At 48.7% G+C, this 21,932-nt stretch overlaps 1 protein-coding gene and 1 long non-coding RNA gene across 22 annotated transcripts in view; one reads left to right on the top strand and one right to left on the bottom strand.

The window, feature by feature from the left end:
* Window positions 1–4,814: 4,814 nt before the first annotated feature.
* LOC145525155 (uncharacterized) lies at window positions 4,815–6,500 on the bottom strand. The gene is made up of 2 exons (XR_014068058.1): window positions 5,929–6,500; window positions 4,815–5,806 (listed from the first exon to the last, which is right to left on the bottom strand). It is a non-coding gene; the product is annotated as an uncharacterized LOC145525155 (long non-coding RNA).
* A 2,769-nt stretch (window positions 6,501–9,269) lies between these two features.
* LOC145525154 (uncharacterized) overlaps window positions 9,270–21,932 on the top strand; it is a 371,065-nt gene continuing 358,402 nt past the window's right edge. For 19 of the 21 annotated variants that reach the window (XR_014068052.1, XR_014068040.1, XR_014068048.1 and 16 more), the window contains exon 1: window positions 9,270–9,364. The gene's annotated coding sequence lies outside the window, so the exon portion shown is untranslated. Of the gene's footprint in view, window positions 9,365–18,741; window positions 18,880–19,923; window positions 21,155–21,932 lie in introns of those variants that run through there. The other 2 variants (XR_014068057.1, XR_014068056.1) reach the window with 2 other exon arrangements.

Here is a 21,932-nt window from a genome sequence, read left to right as displayed (position 1 = left end):
GCTCATGAGGAAGGTGATAATTCAAGTCAACATATGGCAAAACAAATACAATATTGTAAAGTTAAAAAATAGATAAATAAACTAATTTAAAATTTAAAAAAAAGTAAAAAAAAAAAGAATCAACACCTGGAATGGTGTTCCAAAGAGTATTATTTATGCTTTCCTTCCCCACCTTCCTTATCTGCATCCAGGTGGTTTTTATTTTTAATTTTTTTTTTTTTTTTACTTTGGCTACACCATGCAGCATGCTAGATCTTAGTTCCCCGACCAGGGATTGAACCCACAGCCCCTGTATTGGAAGCGCAGAGTCTTAACCACTGGACAGCCAGGGAAGTCCCCATCCTTTTTAAAGGATGTCAGATACCCATCTTCTCTCTGGAGCTCTGCTTTTAAGTCTCTTTTATTTGAATCCAGGGGAACTGGCCGAACACAAAGCCATCAAAACCAAAGTGGTCCAAGATGTCCTGCTGGCCTGAATTGACCAGAAAAGTGAGAATTTCCTGGCTGTCCAAAGGGTTCCACTGGACCCAGGGTCCTGAAGCCTCCGACCCTCCTCTCCCCAGCATGAAGAAGGAGAGGCTGGCTCAGGCCGCTCTCCCGAATTCCTAGCCCAGCAGTGGTTAAAATGTGATCCCTTTTATTCAAGTAATAGAGACGAAGTTCCCGGGCCTTCGAGGAGCATCAATTCCGAGATTTATTAACCAATTTAAAATACTATTGTCTTTCACTTCAGAGCAAGATTGAGGGGTGTTGTTGGAGGAATGTAAAGGCAGAGTGACTGAGCCACAGAGCCAGGAGGTGTCTGTACCTGGGACTCAATAGATATTCATGAACATTCCCGTATTTAGTGAAGGAAATAACTTAATACCGACAGTGCGATGGAATAATAGCTATTTCCTGGCTGACTTGCAGGCCTCAGAAAATGAGATTGTGGCGGCTTCATTTTTCTTGTCTTTTCCCGCGCGCTCCCTGCCAGAGAAGGCGGCCGCGCTGGGATTCTCTCTGCATTTCCAATGAGCTGGGGCCTGCCACCTCCTCCCAGCCTGGGTACTTCCCTGAGTACCCTTCCCCCTGCCATGACCTTGGGCCTGGGCTTCCTCGAGAGGTCACCCCGTGCCCTGTTTAGTAGTCCAGGCGGGGGCTGAAGTAGTTCAAGCTTTATTCAGGTGGAGGAGCAGGCAGATTGGTGCACTGGTTTGAACACTTGTTCATTCATTCATTCATTCATTCCGTATTCACAGAGTGTCTGCCATGTATTGGATGCTGAGGACACAGATAGAATACTCTCAGGTCCTTCTCTCTCGGAGCTCACAGGGCATGGATGGAGATGCAGAGGGAAGCATTCCAGGGGCCCCAAGCTGTCCACGAAAGGTCCACTGATGCTCACAGAACAGTAGGGCCCTGATACTCGAGGGACTGATGGTCAGGAATGGATTCGTAAACGATGTACTTCTTAAAAATTGCCTCTGGGGACTTCCCTGGTGGTCCATTGGCTAAGACTCTGCACTCCCACTGCAGGGGGCCTAGGTTTGATTCCTAGTCAGGGAACTAGATCCCACATGCCACAACTAAGAGTTCACGTGCCTCAACTAAAAGGGTCCCCTGTGCCACAACTTAGACTGGACACAGCCAAATAAATACATTTAAAAAAATTGCCTCTAATATGACTCACTGAGTGACCTCCTGCCAAGCCCTTTGTAAGCCTTATTTCGTTTGGTTCTCATAGTAACTTCACAATGTGGACTAGTATCCTTCGCATGCTATAGGTGAGACGCTGAGGTTCCACTGGATGAACTGGCTTCCCCTAGGTCATGCAGCTAAAAAGTGGCAGAAACAGAACTGGAAGCCAGGTTTCCAGGCTCCGCACTGTCCCACTGCCCTGTTGGGCTTTGCCCAGGTGTGGGTATGGGGAAGACATTCTAGGAGGTGGCAACAGCGGGGGTAAAGGTCTAGAGATGTGAAGTGACCTTATGCTTTGGGGGAGCCATGAGAAGTTCCCCAAACTTCAGGGTGAGATGAGAGTGGAGGCAGGTGTAGGGACTGAGGGGCCGTGGTGGCATCCTTGGGAACTTGTGGGCAAAGAGGAGCTAATGAATGATTTCAGCCTTGCAGAGGGGCGGGGATCTATGTGGGAGGTATCCTGCTTGACCCTCCAGACTGAGCTCCATCCTTCACCATCCTGCCCTGAGCCCAGGAACCTGACCTGATTGGACATATCCACAGATTGCCACACCTGGCCCTGGCTGGGTTCGGCCAGTGAGGAGCCCAGCAGAAGATCATGGGGCGGGAGGAGAGGAGGGTTGGGTGTTTGTCCACCTGGCCTCCCTGGGCTGGATGTGGCCTTTGACTGAACGTCATCAAGGGGGGTTGCTCTAACACCACTCTCTTATTTCTTTCATAGCACTGATGACCACCAAGGCCAAAACCTTTATTAACATGCTTGTTCATGGACTGTGTTTTGCAGGCTCCCTTGGGGTGGGGACCATGTCTGCAACGCTTACCTTGGGCTAATATTTTGGAGTGATCATTATACACTGGGCTATCTTCTAAAAACTTTCACTGGATTCATTGTCTGAATTCTGACACCCAGTCACTCCAATTTTATCAGTGGCACATGGATGTAAAGTCACTTTCCCAAGTTCACATAACCAGCTGGTACTCACACCAATACTCGAACCCAGACCTAGCCTAGCTCGGAGTATGTGCATGCTAAGTCGCTCAGTTGTGTCCAACTCTTTTTGACCCCATGGACTGCAGCCCATAGGACTCCTCTGTCCATGGGATTCTCCAGGCAAGAATACTGGAGTGGGTTGCCATGCCCTCCTCCAGGGGATCTTCCCAACCCAGGGATAGAACCTGAATCTCCTGCATTGGTGGGTGGATTCTTTACCACTAGGGCCACCTGGGAAGCCCTTAGAATAGGAACTCCACAAATATTTGCAGCAAGAATAAAGGAATGGGTTTTGTTAGAAAAAAGCTTGACTGTAAGCTGATTGTTTGTCAAGCCTTGTGGCTCATCAAGTTACCAAAATTCAAGTCATGCTGGTCAAGTACAGGTCAAACTAATCAAGTACCTTGATTAGTTTGTCTCTGGGTCCCGGTCTGTGCCTCCAACTCCCCAAACAAATATGGCTGCAGGGCTACATTGTGGTGTTCCTGGACTGTATCACAGAATTCCTGAGCTCTATGCACTTCTGCCTTTATGGGCCTCTTCCTCCATTAAAAAAATAATTAAAATTATATTTTATGACTGCTTTGGTACAAGAAGGAATATTATCCCCCCTGGATTATGTTACAACTTGGCTTTTGGTTTTAAAAGAAAATAAAACCTTTTTATGAACCCCTAAAATGTTGTGATCCCTAAACACTCAGCTGACTGTGCATAGTGGAGAAGCCAGGACCGAACGATTGAGCTTGTGATTCTAAGCATTTGTTATTACATGTAAATTGCACACAAGCATTCATAGGGGGCGTGATTATGTCCATTACAGAGATGGGAGAGATGAGGCTCGGAAAGATTAGCCAGCTGGCCCAGGAGCACAGAGTGAATCCACGGCAAAGCTCATGTCTGCCTGAGGTTTGCCACGTCTTCACGGGAAGTTCCAACGACAGCTCTCTTGGGCTGCGCTGAGGATGACAGCCACGTGGCAGTGAACTTGTCACAGTGTCAAGATGAATGTGTGTCTGGCGCAGGTATGGCAGACGGGACAGAGAGAGTGGGAGACTCAGATGGATTTCTGCTTGACTCCCGGTCCCAGAGTGGTGGCGAGGGCTGGGGACAGAGGAGGGGCAAGCTCTTTGCCACTCTGGCGAGGGCTGGGGACAGAGGAGGGGCCAGCTCTTTGCCCTCGGACTTGAACTTCTGGGTGAAGCTGGTGGCCTCTGAGTCTATGACTGCCCTTGGGGTGGAGACTGGGGCTATTTATAAGCTGCGAGTGATCCCGCCCAGCTCCTGCCCAGCTCCGAATGCAGGTGGTTGGTGATAAGGTGGCTGCTCCCTAATGAGCTCTGTGGGAAGTTAATAAACACCATTGTACTCAGAGAGCAATGGCAGACTTGAGCAGAAATAACTGAAATAGCCAAGGGGCGGCAGGACCCCTGAGCTGAGGAGCAGCTGCACCCAGAACACCCCCACCCTCCACCCCCACCACCCACACAATGTCAGACAGTCCTCGCTTTCTGCAATGGCTCAACTGTTCCCTGGTGTGGGACCTTGGGCGTGTGGCTTCTGGCGCATGGCTGCCTCCTCTGTACAGTGGGGCAAAGGGGAATTAAACAGTTATGGCACCGACATCCTGGGTGCGCTATCACGCTGAAGCCTGGTGTCCTGTGGAGGGCCAGTCCAGGGGGGCTGCTCTAAACAGCTCAAAGCCAGGATCTCTTCTGCTGCAAGTGAAGGACTGGAGGCTTATTGATTCAGCCCCCAAGTATTTACTGAGTTCCTGCGATGCGCTGGGTTCTCAGCTTGGTGCTGCTTGTGTGCACTGCACCAGACAAGTCCCCTGGGCCTCGGTCTGAGAGGAAGCAGACGGACAATAACAAATAAACGAGGATTATCCAGGTGGCTCAGTGGGAAAGAATCCACCTGCCAAGCAGGAGACTCAGGACGCAAGGGTTCGATCCCTGGGTTGGGAAGATCCCTTGGAGGCAGGCATGGCACCCCATTCCAGTCTTCTTGCCTAGGAAATCCCATGGCCAGAGGAGCCTGGAGGGCTACAATCCATGGGCCCCACAAAGAGCTGGACACGACTTAGCCACTACATAACAACAACGCAGTGAGTCAGAGAGCGGCAGTGGAGAAGGGCAGGGCGAAGTAGGGAGCTGCTCTTTTATTGAGGGGGGGCCTCAGGAAGGATGCTCTAATAAGGTGACCTTTGCACAGAGTGAGGGGACTAGGCATGGACATAACTGGTGGAAAAGCACTCTAGGCAGGCAGGTCAGCAAGAGCAGAGGCCCTGAGGTGGGAAGGCGAGGGTGGGTCTGAGGAAGGAGGGGGTCAGGCTGGCCAAAGGCAGGGGAGGAGAGGTGAGGTAAGAGAGGTGATGGGGGCTAGGTTGGGTGGGGCTTTGTTAGGACTCTCCTTGGGGGAAGGCCTTGCAGTGTCACTGGCCTCTGGCCTTCAGCTGCCAACCCCAGGGACGGGCCAGCCCCGGAGGGCCACCTTGCCCTACCTTGCTGTCCACATCCAGTAAGTGACGACGGCAGGTGTAGGGGCCTGGTCATTTCCCCCCCAGTGTGGGCTAACTCTGACGGGCCGTTCTGGCTATGGGGCTCTCCTGGACCCACCTTTTGGCCCGAGTCCTCCCCCTGCCCAGTCCTCCCCACCTCCCTTCTGACTGCACTGATCCAAGGGTGCATGATGTCTAACCCCATCTCAGTTTCTCCTTTTAGAAAATGGCATTGATGGCCCCAAAGATTCTTCCATCTCAGCGTTCTGGACTGCGTGATAAAAGGCCATTCTGGCTGGGGTCCGAGGTGGCCTTTTGTGCCTTTTCCTGAAATCCAGCCTGCTACAGCCTCACAGGGAATTCTAAGGATTTGGGCTTTTAGTGAGACGGGAAAGGCTCAGAAGGTTGTGCTTCCAGGACGGCCGTGATCTGATCTGCCTTTTGTAAGGATGCCCCCGGCTGCTGTGAGGAGAATATGATGGACTCCTGGCCTCTAGGTATTGGGAGGCTTGCAGTGCAGTTCAGGAGCAAGGTGACAAGTCCCCCTCTCAGGTCTCACAGCCAGAAATACAATCACTGCAAACGGGCACTACTGCTGTTACTGCCGATAAGCCATGCAGGTGGGGACAGAAGTCCTCCTGGTAAATAGGGGAAAAAAATCTCTTCTGTTTGGTGCTCAGAGGCGTCTTCTGGGGCATAGTCTTCCCAGGACTTGGGGATCCCCATGACTGCTTGAATTTAGTTAGGGTTCCCTCTTTACCTCTTGTTGGGCCAGTTCCATCCTGGGTGTCAGGGATACGGCTGTGACGAGAGTCAGTCCTGTTCTTGATTTTATGAGCCAGGAGGGGAGAGAGACAAGTGGCAGATTGCAACCTAATAAAAAGCACTCTGATGGGGAGCAGAGGGACCTGAGATACTTTGGGGAAGCTCCTAAATTAATCTGGGGGTGTAGTAAGGGAAGACGGGGTGGTGTTCTAGTAGGAACAGAAGTGTGAGTAGGAGTTAGCCAGGGAGGCCACAGCATGGCGGAGTCCTGGAGGGGAGGGACAGCGGGGTGGCTCCTGGAAGTTCATGTGTTTCAGAGCAGCGGGTGCTGGAGTGTGAGTGGTGAGGCCGAAGGTTGGAGGGAGGAGGGACTGGCGGGTGTTGGATCAGGAAGGGTGTGGTCTATGACTTAGGACTTCATCCTCCTAGTCTAGGCGGTCCTGCTTCAATGTCACAGCTGCTCACAGAAGAGTCTGTGGCCTCTCCCTCTTGTGGCTAAAAAGTTGCCCAGAGGGGCCCCCTTACCCCCAGGATGGCCTTTACCACACAATCTGGAATGTTGATGTGGAATCACCTTTGAGGTCATCAATCCTGTTTTCTAAATGGAGAAACCAAATCCCAGACAAGATTGGACCATGGATGCCCTGTACAGCAGGGCCTTGGTGTGGAATTCAGGCTTCCCTATCTTACACACTGAGGATACATCCCTAAAGTTTTGCCCTGAGGTTTGAACAAGCAGCTAAAACTTGGCTAAAGCCCCCAGCGTGAGCTCAGCACATAGTAGGTGCACAGTTAAGTATCAGTTCTCTTTCACGTGTCCTAGCTCTGCAACCTTTGGATAAGGTCTCACCCCCTCTGAACCTCCTCTGCTTGATGGGAAGGTGGGATAGAGAACCACCTGGGGTATCTTCCAGGGCTGATGTTCTGAGAACACAAAGGAACAATTATTTGGCTGCTAGGATGGTCACATGCTTCCATTTCTGATAAGATTTTTCTGCCTCAGAGCAGCCTGGGATGTTTTACTTTGCTGGGGTGTAAACTGGAAACAGAGGCAAGGGGCCCAAAGGGGGAGAATCCACAAAAAGCTGAGGCGGCCCCACGGTGTTGTGATTGCATTTGGGTTTCGTCCCTACAGAAGAGTCATTTCAAAGCCAGCAGCTGCCTGTCCCCTTTGAAGAGCTTTCTGGGCAGCTGCCATCCATCACCCGCTTGGCATGACCGTTAAGTACCAGCGCTCAGCGCCGAGGGCTGAAGGAGGGGACTCTGAGAGGGGTCAGCCCAGGGCCAGGGAATTAGAAAGAGGCAATCAAAACAGAGGGGCTGGTGCATACCGGTTAACACGCAGGCTGTGAGCGAGGCAGCTCTGGGTCACATCCCTGCATGGCGGTCACTGCCGCTCGGCTGTCTTGCTCTGCTCCGTGGGTTTTAATAACAGATTCTTGGTCTTCCTTTGTGAGAAGGCTCCTCTCCTACCCCTTATACCCCTCCCAGTCTCGAGTGGGCAGGCAACCCTGGCCTGGACAGTAGTACCCTCCAACCCTTTTGACCACAGAGAGCAGGTTAGATGGTCATGTGACCCCAGGTTTGGTCCAATGAGATTTGCATTTCGATGGTGGCTGCTGAGTTGCTTTGGGGTACACCTAGAGCTGCTTTTGGTCATCTTACCTCAATGAAGGAGAACTTTCTGGGAGTAAACCTATCATAGAACAAAGTATACCAAGAGATGGAGACAGATACCTAAGTGCCTGGATCCAGCCATGCCTGATACTGTTCCTTTACATTTTTCTGCTACCTGAGCCTGTAAGTTCCTTTCCTTAGATTAAGTAAGGGCTTTTTGTTTTTAATTGGATTTATGTCCAAGAGCAGTCACCGGTCCCCACTGTTACACTCATTTGGCATATGATTTCACCTCTCTGGACCTCAATTTTCCCACATGTAAAATAGGGATGACAACAATACCTTGTAGGGTTAATATTTAGGTTAAATGAAATAGTGTATGTAAAGTACTCATCAGAATGTCTGACAATAATTAATGCTCAATTCAGCTATAATTAAACAGTTCTCATCCTGTTAAGTCTACAGAGCCCTTTCTTGGCCCCTTATTCTCACGTGAAGGGTTCCTGTGAGGCTTAAACAAGGTGTCATGAATGCAAAATGCCTACCGTGTAATCTGGCACATTCAGCAATGGCTGTTCAGGGGTTTTCTGGTGAGCAGGTTATTGAAGCCAGGGTGACTGAGAAACAGGTGAATTGCAAGGACTGAGGGGCCAAGAACAGAATGAGGGAGAGGTGGTCTGAGTAGGACAGACGTTCACTATGGGGACGTCCTGTGGGTCCCAGCAGCACATTCCCCTCTCGTTACCCGTGAGCTGTATGCTCTAGGGGCTCCCCTATGAGGGCTGCGTGGGTCCTTCTGTGGTGGTGGGCTGGCTATATGGGCAGTCTGGTAGGCTTGACAGGCCCCCGATCCAGCTGGTTGCCAGGCTTTTCCTGTGTGGAGGCTGCCAGCAACTGGTTGGCAAACCTGAGTCACGAGGTGCCTGACTACAGAACCTTAGGGGACCCTGGCGCTAGTGCCGGCTCACTGCTGGGCTGAGTCAGGGTCCAGAAGACTCTGAGGCTATTGCCCGCCCACTGGTAGGTGAAGTAGGGTCCTGGGGTTGCTGCCACACTACTGCCAGGCAGAGCTGGTCTTGGGAGTCTGGCTGCAAGGACCAGGGGTCCCAGACCTGGTGTCAGATTGTCGGCTGAGTGTGTGGGGCTGAGGTTCCCGACACATTCGGGTACAGAGTCTGTGGTGTCCTGAAAGTTGTGTTGGCCTACTAGCGGGCAGGGCTGGGGCCAAGCTATTCCCAGGGTAGGGTCTGGCTTGCCAGGAGCAGACTGGGTCTGTAAGAAAGCGAATCCTGGCTTTTCCGTGTCTGGTGTCCGCCCCAGGTGGGTGGGGCTGGTTCAGAGGCTCCTCAGGGGCGGGGCTGGGCTCAGGGGATTCTGGGACTGTGGCGGAGCTGGGCCCTGGGCGCAGGGGATTCTGGGACTGTGGCGGAGCTGGGCCCTGGGCACAGGGGATTCTGGGAACATGGTGGAGATGGGCCCTGGGCGCAGGGGATTCTGGGAACATGGTGGAGATGGGCCCTGGGCGCAGGGGATTCTAGAACCGCTGGGGAGCCGAGTCCTGGTCTCAGGAAATTCTGGGACTGTGGCGGAGCTGGGCCCTGGGCGCAGGGGATTCTGGGACTGTGGCGGAGCTGGGCCCTGGGCGCAGGGGATTCTGGGACTGTGGCGGAGCTGGGCCCTGTGCGCAGTGGATTCTAGGACCGTGGGGGAGTTGGGTCTGGGCGCAGGGGTTTCTGGGATTGTGAGCTGACAGGCTCTTGTTAGAGGCAGCTGTGGGTTCAGGCCCACTTGACTGACAGCTCGCTCGACAGCAGGTGAGTGAAACTGCGTCCCGCCCAGTTAAACTGTTTGGCCTGAAGTGTGGCAGCACTGGCAGGGCCAGGCCAGGTCTTTGGCCCTAAGGAGCTGGAGGCCGCTTCGGCCTCCTTCAGTGGAAGGAGCTCTCAAATATGGCTTCTGTCATATGGCCCGTCTCCCGGCCTCACCCAGAGACCCTCCAAGAGCAGCAGTTAGGTGTGGCCCAGGCACTTGTGCCCTGTGCCCCAGAGTGTGAGGTTGTCTGTACGCCTTTAAGAGTAAAGCCTCTATATCCCCCGGCCCCCAGAGGCTCCAGAAATAATGGCCTGCTAACCTTCAAAGCCAGATGCTCTGGGGGCTCATCTTCCTGGTACAGGACCCCCTGCCTGGGGACCCCGAGGAGGGACCCAGACCCCTCACTCCTGTGGGAGAAGCTGCAGTGTGACTGCCCTCCGGCGTGTGGGTCACCCTCCTGGGGTGTGGGGTTTGGCTGTGTCACTGGTCCACCCCTCTTGCCCGTCTCACTGTGGTTCCTTCTTTAGTTGTACGTCTTTTCTGGAGAGTTCCAGCCTTTTTCACCTATGGTGGTTGTGCACAGTTGTGATTTTGGTGTGTTCATGAGAGGGGCTTGGTGTGTTCAAAAAATTTTTCTACCCGGTCACCACGGCTGATCTCTCTTATAAACGCTTGGATGGTTAATTTTATGTGTCAACTTGACTGGATCAAGGAAAGTCTGGACATTTGGTAAGACGTTCTGGGTGTGGCTTTGAAGATGTTTCTGAAATTCCCAAACCGGTGATAAGTGCAGTTGCTCTCAACAGAATAATGGTGCCAATAATGCTGCAGAGAAGTCATGTTTTTTCCCGTTGTTTTCATCAAGGCCCATCTGCCCCTCTTTAGAACATTTGTGAAGGAGAAATGTGGCATGTATCTGGAAAAAAAAAAGGTATATGTTAAAACAAACCCCACGATACAAAAAGATACATGCACCTCTATGTTCATAGCAGCATTATTTGCAATTGCCAAGGTATGAAGCAACCTATGGATTCATCAGTAGATGGAATACTACTCAGCCATAAAAAAGAATGAAACATTGCCATTTGTAGCAACATGGGTGACCTAGAGATTATCATACTGAGTGAAGTAACAAAGACAGAGAAAGACAAATACTATACAGTATCACTTACATGTATAAAGCAAACTAGTAATAAACAAAAAAGCAGACTCATGGATATAGAGAACAAACTAACAGCAGTGGAGAGAGGGAAAGGGTAAGGAGCAACATAGGGGCAGGGAAGTAACTGGTACAAACTATTAAGTATAAAATAAGCTACAAGGATATATTGTACAGCATGGGGAATATAACCAAAGTTTTATAATAACTGTAAATGGAGTATAGTCTCTAAAAATTGTGACTCACTATATTATACATCTGTAACATATAATACTGTGCAGCAGCTATACTTCAATACAAAATAAACTTATGCTAAAAATGTATTATAGGACTTGCAAATATAATTAAGACAGTTGAAAATAGAGACTAGAGAAAAAAAGAAAGTGCTCTTTGTCAATGTTGTTTTGATTGGCTCTGTTGAATTCCATGATTTTTAGAAAAAGTTTCTTTATTTTGGCCATTCCTGTCTACGCCCCTGCCCCTGATATTTGGCTATTCTAAATGATGTTTCTGGAATGTGTTATTTTTTTTTTCTCTTGGCCCACATGAAGGAGAGCATTCTGTCCTGTCCTCCTTTAATTCGAGTCATCCTTGAGGTTGTATCCTAGATGCGCCTCCTCCAGGAAGTCTTCCGGGATGCACCAGTTCTGGGTCAAGTGCCCCTCCTTCCTGTAGAGCCTTGTCCTTCTCTCATCACAGTGTGTGATTAGTGTCAAATGGCTTGCTTCAGGCTGGATCAGGAGTTCCAAAGCTCCCAGGAAAGCATCTTATTCATAACTGTAATGGGTGCAATGCAGTATGACATAGGTCACACTGTAAATATTGAATAAACACAACAACACACATCCTTGGATCGTTATAGAGAAAGTACTGTTTGATAGATAAGGAGCTTGAGACTCAGAAAGGCAGTGAAAGCTGAAATGAGGCAGAGCTGTGTTCAGAATTCAGTTTCCTCTGATTACAAGGCATTGTTTTCCCTTTGCTGTTCTTCCTCCATTTCAGCATCTCGAGTTGCCTCTCCCATTCCTTCCCCCAGCTTCCCAGCTCCTGAAAAAGGCTAGAAACAGAGAAAAAGAAGCTGGAAAGAGGACTCTGTAACCCGGGAAGCAAAGGCATCACCTGCTCCAGCAGGCGAGGAGCCGGGGACGCTCACATGGGCCAGCATTTCCCGTTATTTTCTTCCGGAGGAGAACTTGGCCTCCTTCCCTCATGCCAGGGATTCACAAAATCCGATTTGAAATCTACTCAAGTGTACACTAACCAGCTTCCTCTTGGCACAGGCTGGAGAGCCTATAATTAGAGCAGACACCATACCAGTTAGCGGATTTCACATGAACATAAAATGTGTTTGCAGAGGGAGATGATGGCTGGAGGAGCAGACTTGGGAAACTTCTCTGGAGGGCTTGCACCTGCCGAGTGCCAGAAAGATGCCTTTCTAAGTTCAGAGATTGTGGCTGGCTGAATGTGAAACATGAGTGGGGACTCTGGGAAGGCGATGCCTGTAGTCCTTAAATACACTGTGCTTGGGTTAGGGCACAAATATTCAAATCCCAGCTCCAACACTCAGGTAAGTAATTCAGTTTCTTTGAGCTGTAGCCTATCTGTGCAGTTGGGACATCATTACCAACCTCACAGGGTTGTGTTATTAAGGTCTAGATGATAGTGTATACACAAAACCAGAGCAGGTGCTCAGAGACAGTAACAATACTTATTAGTAAAACCACCACCTCCACCAATAAAATAATCAGCATTTATTGAGCATGTATTATGTACCAGACCCTGTTCTAACACTATACACATTTCATTTTCACAACAGTTGGTAAGCAACATACTTGAGAAAACTGAGACCCAGCAATGTCATGCCATTTGCACAGAAATCACACAAGATGGTAGCTTTTCACTAACATTCCAAGCGGTGGAGAGAGCATGGCAGTATAAGACAGTGTATGGGGTTGTCTCATGAAATATACAAACTCATCAGTGCTGGGGTCCACACTTTTTCTTGTTAGGGTCCTAGGAGAAAGGGGTGAGAGTTTGCGGTAAACTCATTTATTGGGCACGTCTAGTATAATCTAGATGCTTTTATAGGTGTTATTTTATTTAATTCTTCTCTGGGAGTCTGTGGGTGTGAGAGAATAGACTCGGAGATTGTTGTCTTTTGTTCAAGGTTATGCAGAGCTATGATTAAAACACTGGACAGACCAATCCCAAGTGAACTGCTCATTTTATAATACCGCAAGATCACCCGAGCCCGTCAGGACTCTTTGTTCTGTTCGTTTACGTATATCATTTATGGAATGTTAATATAAAATATGAAAAAGATCAGAAGTTTAAGTACCATTGGAGTTCTTTTTGAATGCAGAGGTTAGCTTAAGGGAAGAAAGAAATTTGTTGGATCATCAAATTGAAAGCTTTCGAAGCAGGCTTTCAGGCAAGGCTGAATCCAGGTGCCTGGATAGAGCACATAGGCCTTCATCTATTAGCCTCTCTTCCCTCTGTGATGTCTCCATCTTCAGGAAGTCCCTCTCCTCTTTGTAGTGAGATTTCCACTGGCTTTATGGTATCTGGCACAGGCTGCTTTCCCCCCACCTCCCACCATTGGCTTCATTATCTCACCCCAAGTTAGACGATGAGGTGACGTGATTCGCATGGGTCAGCCTCCTCCTGGGTCTCAGAGCAGAGCAGGGAATGGGGAATGGGATTGAGATGGAGGCTGGAAGGAAGATAGCCAACACTCTTTCCTACTCCCCATCTCTAGGATCCAGTCTTGATCCCTTAAGTGCCACAGATTTTCTGCCAAAAGAGGAGACTGCCCTGAAGCTTGGTTTTTATCTTAGGGATTGGATGCTCCTTACATGCCCAGGCATTGGCTGGCCCTCCTCCTGGTGGGCCAGTCGGGAGGAAGCATGGAACAACCTCCCTCTGGCTTGGTAGCTGTCAAGACCCAGGGTCCCACCCCCAGATGCCTGACTTTGGATTCCTCCCTCCCCCACCACCCCACTCACTTCTTGTCCAAGTCTATCCAACTCCAGTAGCCTCCTTGGGCTCCATTTCTTTCTTGCTTGTACCCTGGTACTTAGCTCTTTTTCTGTCCAACCACGTCTGTTCCTCGCCCCTCCCTCACCCAACCCCCTCAGGGCTTAGCACATTAAGCCCCCTCTGTCCTTCTCCCACCTCTTTGCAGATGTGGCATCAGGGACCAACCTTCCTTGTTCCTTCTCTGCTTCTTTGGCTCTTGCCCAGCTGGGCACCATTAACCAACTGCGTGATTGAGGGCCTGTTACCTTCTGCAGGTCTCGGTCTTCTCAGCTGCAGGAATGGGAGCGATCCCTTCTGATCAGCTGGCCTGAGCTTGGTGATCGTATTTACAGTAACAGGAGCACAATATGTGAGGAATTACCAGGAGGCTCCGGGCTGCCGCGAGGCCGGATTTGTACTGATATTGCCGCATTATGAGGTGTCATGTTGCATTTGCAGGAGATGGCTCTCCTGTGCCGTATGAAATACTCACCCGCCTCCCCTGGAAGGAATGAGAGCTTCTCTCTGCTTCCTGGCCGCTCCACCGTGAAGGGAGCCAAGCCCCAGGCTGTCACTAACACAGGATGACACAAGGACCCAAAGCAGAGCCTTGGGCATCTATCTGGGATAGACGGGTGAGGCTGGTGGGTGGTACGGAACGGACGGAGGGGACCTGTTGTCTGTAATGGTCCAGGGTCCATCAGAGCATCATTACTCACCTCTTCCCCATAGGCAGAGACACTTGGGATTGGAAGGAGCTACGGGTTGAATTGTGTGTCTCCATCTCCAATCCTTGTGTTGAAGCCCTAACCCCCAGTACTTCAAAAGGTGACATTAGTCTGAAATAGTGCGACCGCAGATGTGAGTAGTCAAGATGAGGTTGTACTGGAGTAGGGTGGGTCCCTAATCCAGTGTGTCTGACGTCCCCATAAAGGGGGGAGGTTTGGAGACACACATAGGGAGAACTCTGTGATTACTGGAGTTGTGCTGCCACAAGCCTGGGGACTGCCAGAAGCTGGGAGAGAAGCCTAAAGTCATCAGAGGGACCCTGGCCCTGCCCACATCTTGACTTTGGACTTCTGGCCTCAGAACTGTGAGACAGTGAATTTCTGTGATTCTAAGCTGCCCAATTTGTGATAGTTTGTTACAGCAGCCTAGGAAAATAATCCAGGAAGGGAGTTCACAGATCCCTAGGGGGCCAAGGAGGTACTGCGTGGGCAGGACATAGAGGATAAACCCTGGGGTCAGGCAGAATTGACTTTGGAAGTGAGAGTTGAGGTTTTAGAAGGGAATTTGGTATTGAGAGTCAGAATCGGGGCTCTGGAGATGGAATGAAGACATCCTTACTTCCTCCCTGTGGGACACCGGGTCTGACTTCTTTTGGCCTCAGTTTTCTCATCTGTGAAATAGGGACAACGTATTATTGTCCTCATAATATTGTTGGGAGATTAAATGATACAACACTTGAGAAGCAATTAGCATATAGACCATGTTAGCTTTCCTCATTGCTAGCTGAGTGATCTTAGGCGAGTTGCTTTGCTTGTATAGGCCTTAGTTTTCTCATTTGTAAAAGAGAGCTAATAATTTTGTCCTCACATTTTTGTTAAAAGTATAAGGAAGGTATGCAAACACTTGTTCCAGTAACTGGCAGATAGTAGGAGATAAATAATTGTTAGCCTCATTCTTTCCATTTAAGTCTCCCACCTATGTAGTTGCTCAGCTTCTGTTTGAATACCTCTAGGGATGGGCAGCTCGTTAATGTTTTATAATGTTCAATTCTATAGGGAATAGAAGCCTCACACAGAGGATCCTGATTCGAGGAGACTTTCTAAGGTCCCATATATGTGTTATTCTTTCTCTTCAAGATTCCACTTTATACATGAAGGGGCTGAGGCCCAGGAACCAAACAGAGAGATTAGAAATAAGGTCTCTGGAAAGGGAACCCTCCTGCACTATTGGTGGAGAGGTAAATTGGTGCACCAACTATGGAAAACAGTATGGAAGCTCCTCAAAAAACTGAAAATAGAGTTGCCATATGATCCAGAAATCCCACTACTGGACATATATCTGAGTAAAACTATAGTTCGAAAAGATACACACGCCCCTGTGTTCACAGCAGCCAAGACATGCAAACAACCTAAATGACCATCAGCAGATGGACGGGTAAAGAAGATGTGGTCAACATACAATGAAATGCTACTTGGTCATAAAAAAGGATGAAATAATGCCATGTGCAGCAATAAGGATGGACCTAGAGATTATCCGGTGGCACTGGTGGTAAAGAACCCACCTGCCAATGCAAGTTCGATCCCTGGGTCGGGAAGATCCTCTGGAGGAGGAAATGGCAACCCACTCCAGTATTCTTGCCTGGAAAATCCCATGGACAGAGGAGCCTGGTGGGCTACGGTCCATGGGGTCACAAAGAGTCAGACACGATTAAAGTGACTTAGTGCACACGGAGATTATCATACTAAGTGAAGTAAGTCAGAAAGAGAAAGACAAATACCAAGTGATATCACTTGTATATGGAACTAAAATGTGACACAAATGAACTTATCTACGAGACAGAAACAGACTCACAGAGAGTAGCCTTTTGGTTACCAAGGCGGGGGCAGTGGGAGAGGGTCGGACTGGGAATTTGAGATTAGCAGATACAAACTACTGTATAGAGAATGGATGAACAACAAGGTCCTACTATATAGCATACAGAACTCTATCCAATATCCTATAATAAACCATAGTATAAAAGAATATGAGAAAGAATGCATGTGTGGGTATAGATAAAACTGAATCACTTTGCTGTGCAGCAGAAATTAACATGACATTGTAAGTCAACTGTACTTCAATAAAATAATAAAAAAACAATGTCTTCCAACTCCCTCTACACTCAACCCATTCATGTTCTGGCCTGCACACAGACCAGCCAGCTGTCTCTCTGCACACCTCCTCTTGAAGCTGTGTGAGTGAGTGTGAAAAGGGTGAAAGGGGAGGGTGTGTGACTATGTGGGGACCTGATGTGCTGCAGTAGCCCCCCCCTTCCTGTCTTTCTCTTCTTCCACGCTTGCCTCTTTCCCGCTATGGCCTAACATGTGAATTAGCTCACACCATTCCCTGCTTCTGACTTTCAGTGGATTCCCATTGCACTTGGAAATAATCCCAAAGGCCTTTGCTTGGCAGACAAGGACCCTCATGATTCTGGTTCCTTTGCCAATCCCATCCTGGGATATTCCACCCTAAACCACCTCATGCCAACCTCAAAGCCTCTTCCTATCTTCAGATGGACCATTCCTATGATCACCTTGAGGCCGCCCTCTGCTCATCCTTCTGTCTGAGCGTCATGTGACTGCAACCTCTCACCCTTCAGGCCTGGATCTAAAGCTCACTTTATCCTAGAAGCCCCTACTCCCCCACCCCCAGTGCCTGTGAGCTGGGTCAGTCTCCACCCCTGTGTATTACCCTTACTGTGTCTTACTGTGCTGTTTATTTCCACTATCACACATGGCACCAGTGGTATGAATATGTTTATTCTGTGCTTGTTTGATGAATGCCTCTCATTCTCAGCAGACTGAAAGCTCCAGGGAAGCAAAACTCGTGCTTTTTTAAAATTCACAGTTGGCCCCTGGGCACCTGGTAGGAACTCAGTAACTTGTCATTTGAAAGGTTGAATTGCATGGATGTGAGTTTGAGTCTGGGGTATGCATGAGGTGGGTGGGGCGTGGTTGTTTTTCTCGGGAACTGACATACGTATCAGATTTGTAGCTCTGAGATGTAAGTTGATGAGTGACCAGAACTGTGTTTTAAAAGAAACAAGTGGCTAAACTACATGTGTTAAATCTGGCAAGGAACAGACCTGGGGAACGTGAGACATGTCACTACCCCGTTGAAGACAAGACTGTCTCTGTTCCCCAGGATGTCCCCAGGATCCAGCCCTGTCTCTGACACAGAACCTTAACTTGAGTGATGCTCAGTGGGCGTCTAGAGAGAGAATACAGGGGCACAGACCTTGTCTCGATCAAGGAAAATTCTTTGTCATGTTTGGGGCTGGCACATGCTAGGGGGGAGAGTGGGTGGCCTTCACCTGGGTCTTCAAGTCCCTTCCAGCTCTGAGACTTCATGCTCTGAGAGACCTTTCCCTGGCTGGGCAGACCTGGGCAGAAGACAGAGTAGCTTTCCTTTTCTTGGTTGGGAGCACTGGGCGGAGGGGGCTGGGAACAGATCAGTGCTTCACTCCTGGACTGGAGTCCGGTCCTGTTGGTCTTAGCCCCGGGTCTGGAAGCAGCACTACACTCTTTGAGATGGGACCCCCTCCCCCTTCTCCCTCTGTAGGTCCTCAAGCACGAGTTCTGAGCAAGCCTTGTTACCTCTCTGCTTGTGTAATGATTTCCCCAGGTCTCACAATGCTTACTACCGAAGTCACGACAAACAATCACGGGCCTCCTAATTAAAAACCAGCTTTCGTTCGGTCCCTATGCTTGGGACTGCAACTTGGCATCACCTTATCCAGGATGGAAAGCTAGTTGGCAGAGGTCTTAGTGAGAACTTGTTACCCAGGAGGTCAGGACAGAGCCAGTTCAGAGGGGCTGAGGGAGCCTGGACATTGTCCCTGAGCTCAGTAGGGCTCATCAAAGCAGTATGTATGTTCACAGTGACCCTTTCGTAGAAGCCTAGTGAAAATAATGTGGACTCAAGCAGCTAGGGTTTAGAACACCAGCTCCTCTAGATGACCTTGAAGATGTCACTTCATCTCTTGGGCTTTAGTTTTCTTATCTGTAAATTGGGGATTGCAACAGTGTTTACCTCTTAGAGTTGCTGTGAGGAGAAAGTGAGTAAATTAGTGAACACAGAAGGTCCCAGTAGGCCAACATTTTGCCTTAAAGGAGGCAAAGACATATTTCTTATGCTGAGGGACTTATATTCTTCCATTTCTGTTGCTTGGCCCAGTAGTTGCCTGATAGTGGAAAAATGCCTTTTTTGGCCACCTTAAGTGAGAAATGTGGTCATTTCTTTCACTCCTGGGTTGAGGAATTTCAGAATGTCAGCAGAAGGCTGGATGACCTCAAGTCCATTCAGCCTTATCTCCTCACTTTGAACTTGTAATACCTGAGAGCCAGAGAGGGAAGGGTGCTTGTCCATGGTCACACAGCGTGTAAACGCAGAGCCAAGATGAACACTCAGCACTCTGATTTGCCCTCGTACTCCTAGGGGGTGGTGGCGGTATGGCAGTTGACCATCATCCCAGCCCTGTTGATGAGACCAGAAGCAGCCTTCCTGAGCCACTGAAGCAGGGACTCTGGGACAGTCCCTTCAACCCAAGGCCTGTGCAGGGCCAAATCCCAACAGGTGAATTTGCACATAACAAAACCACGGGCTGACAGCCTTGTACTCACAAACAGTGTTGAGAGAGGTGAAGGGGAAGTAAGTGCTCTCTTGACTTTCTGAAGGAAAACAATTTTCTTTCTTGGTAACTGCAATTACTTGAAAACCATGTCAAAACAGTCGTTTTTCTCCAGTGCTGTCTCTCTCTCTTTCTTACTCTCTCTTTCTTCCCCCTCCCTCCTTTCTTTCTTAACTAGTGTTCAAGGGGCCAAAGAAACTGCAGGGTGATCGAGAGAGCAAAGGTCTGAGTTAAGGACCTTGGACAGAGGCACATAAGCCTCCCTGCCGCCCCCTCAATACCCTTAGCTGAGCAGAGAAGGGTAACAGCTAATTAATGTCCGAGATCTGATGAGCTTAACTCCTTATGTGGGTATTTCATTGCTTCTTGGTTCCACTTCCTTATGAAGTGATAAGTACTGTATTGATGGACATTTCTTTCTTTTTTTATGAGACGCTTGGAGGGCCCTCATCTCTCCAAAACACTCTAGAAAGGTTGTCTACTCTAAGTGAGAGTTGCTGCTTGTTCTAATTAGGATCCCTTCCAATTCCAAACCTCTTTGAATAATAAATAGATAATGAGACTCAGAAAAACAAAGCCTGTGTCTTTAAGCCGTGGACCACAGTTCATCAGCAACTTTGGGGCCACTTAGCTCCATGACTGCTTGGACAACTGTATCGGTACCTAAAACACCCAATTAATGGTCCTATTTCCACTGTCTGATCATTAAACAGATGGGGGGAGAGGTCACCAGAGTCCCACTCATAGAGCAAAATAAGACACCTTTGTTGAAGTTCTCCTCAGCACCCTCTGTTTAATTACAGAAACGATTGTTTGACCAAATTAATATAACAGTTTAGCAGAAAGGTGATCGTGTGAATGCAAAATCCCTCCCAGGCCAGGAGAAGAAGGGTTTAACTTCCACCTCTGCCCTCAACCAAACCTGTGTCATTTTCATCACACATTTGTGACTTACTTGGAGTTCATGTCTCTGTTATTCCTTTCTTTAGAAGTCTTGTGGATGTGACGGGCAATAACCTAAGTTGTTTCTGCCCCCTTGAGACTCTCAGACCCTCAAAGGCAAGGAACAGACCTGACTTATCTGCGCAGTGCTGGATACAGTAAGTATTCAGTGAGTGTATGACTGACTGACTGACGGATGGACTGAATGAATGTTAAAAAGGATATTGAGAGCTGAAGGTGGTCGGCATTGAAAGGCTGTGGGATCGCTCTTGATCTGGCTTTTCTGGGTCTGGCATCTAAGAGAGAGGTTCTGACGGAGTAAAGTTTCATATCAAGCTGGTGGAGTAGGCAGATCCTGTGCTCACCTCGTCCCAGGGACACACCAAAACTACAACCACATATAGAACCGCTGCCTCTGAGAACTGACCTGAAGAGTAGCACAACAGATTTTCTACAACTAAAGCTGGCCTGGTGCTGGTGAGCACCGTTTCTATCAGTCTTCATCAGCTTAACTAACACCACCTGCCCTGCCCCTGCTTTCCTCTGAGAACTCAAGAGGCCAGGCCTATGCACCAGCACCCCCTCCCCACAGCAGTTTCATCCGAGGCCCATAGACATTTTGGGCCAGGGACCAGCTTGACCTACTAAGGTCATCTCCAGCAGTCACAGCCAAGTCTGCCTGGGGACCAGCCTCACCCACCAACACAGCTGCAACAACTGCTGTCCATCTATCACAGGAGGCACACACAGCCCACACAGGGGATACCCCGGGACACCTGGCTTTGTTGACCAGGGGAGATTACAGCATTGGATCCTATAGGACACCTCCTACATAAGGCCACTCTTTCAAGGCTGGGCGACGAAGCTGATATACGTAGAGAAAAACATAGAGTTAGGCAAAATGAAGGAACTACAGAATATCTTTCAAAGAATATCTTTCATACACGAGGATCTCTCAGAAAAACAACTGAATGAAGAGGAGATGAGAAACTTATCAGATAAAGAATTCAGAGTAACACTCATAAAGATGTTCATCAGACTCAGTAGAAAACTGGATGAATTTGATGAGAGAATCACCAAAAGCCTAGGCGATTTGCAAGCCTCCTTCAGCAAAGGGCTAGAAACTATAAAAAAGAAAGATTCAGAACTTTTTAATTCATTTACTGAAACCAAAAATACACTAGTGGAAACCAGCAGGAAGTCAGAGAAGGAAAAAAAAACAGACCGGTGATCTGGGTGGCAAGGGTAGTAAAAGTCACTCAATCAGAACAGCAAAAAGGAAAGAGAATAAAACAAAAAAACCAAGAATAGGGCCCATGAGGGGTCCCAGCTGCTCTGGCAAGGGAAGGAGCAATCATGGCCAGGCAGACCAGCTTCCAGACTCCTCTCCCTGCTCCCAGCACATGCCCACCCTGCTGCCAGGGTGCCCCAGAGGAAGGTCAGCTCCTCATCGGGGGTGGGGAAGGAGGAGCCCAAGAGGAGACCTGGGAGGTTGTCAACTAAACCTACTCCTGCCAAAGTGGAAACAAAGCCAAAGGGGGCAACAGGAAAGGATGAATCTTCAGATACAAAAGGGAAAAAGGAAGCAAAGGGAAAACAGGTGGAAATGGCCACCCAAGAGACTAAAGATTTACCTGCATCAAATGGAGAGACTGAAAACAAGGAGGGCCCAGCCTCTGATGGAGCAGGAAAGAAAAAAGTTACGTGTGATTAACATCACACACCCTCATCTATCAGTAATCTCTGCTACCTTCTCACACAATCCAGAGGAATATTTTTATCAATTATTTTGTAAATACAAAGTTTTTTAGTAGCTCTAGTAGTATTTTTAAGAAATCCTACTTCATCTATTTTTAAAGTGCAAGTACTTTTTTTTTAATTGGAGCATAGTTGATTTACACTGTTGTGTTAGTTTCAGGTGCACAGCAAAGTGAATTAGGTATACATATATCCACTCTTTTTTTAGTTTCTTTTCCTGTATAGGCCTAAACCAGAGTACTGAGTGGAGTTCCCTGTGCTATACTGTATCTGTGCTATGCAGTAGGTCTTTATTTGA

The sequence above is a fragment of the Giraffa tippelskirchi genome, chromosome 11 (genome assembly GCF_054371585.1).
Source record: "Giraffa tippelskirchi isolate mGirTip1 chromosome 11, T2T-mGirTip1v1.2.pri, whole genome shotgun sequence".
In the NCBI taxonomy this organism is placed as follows: Eukaryota; Metazoa; Chordata; class Mammalia; order Artiodactyla; family Giraffidae; genus Giraffa; species Giraffa tippelskirchi.
This window is presented reverse-complemented; position numbering and strand designations above follow the sequence as displayed.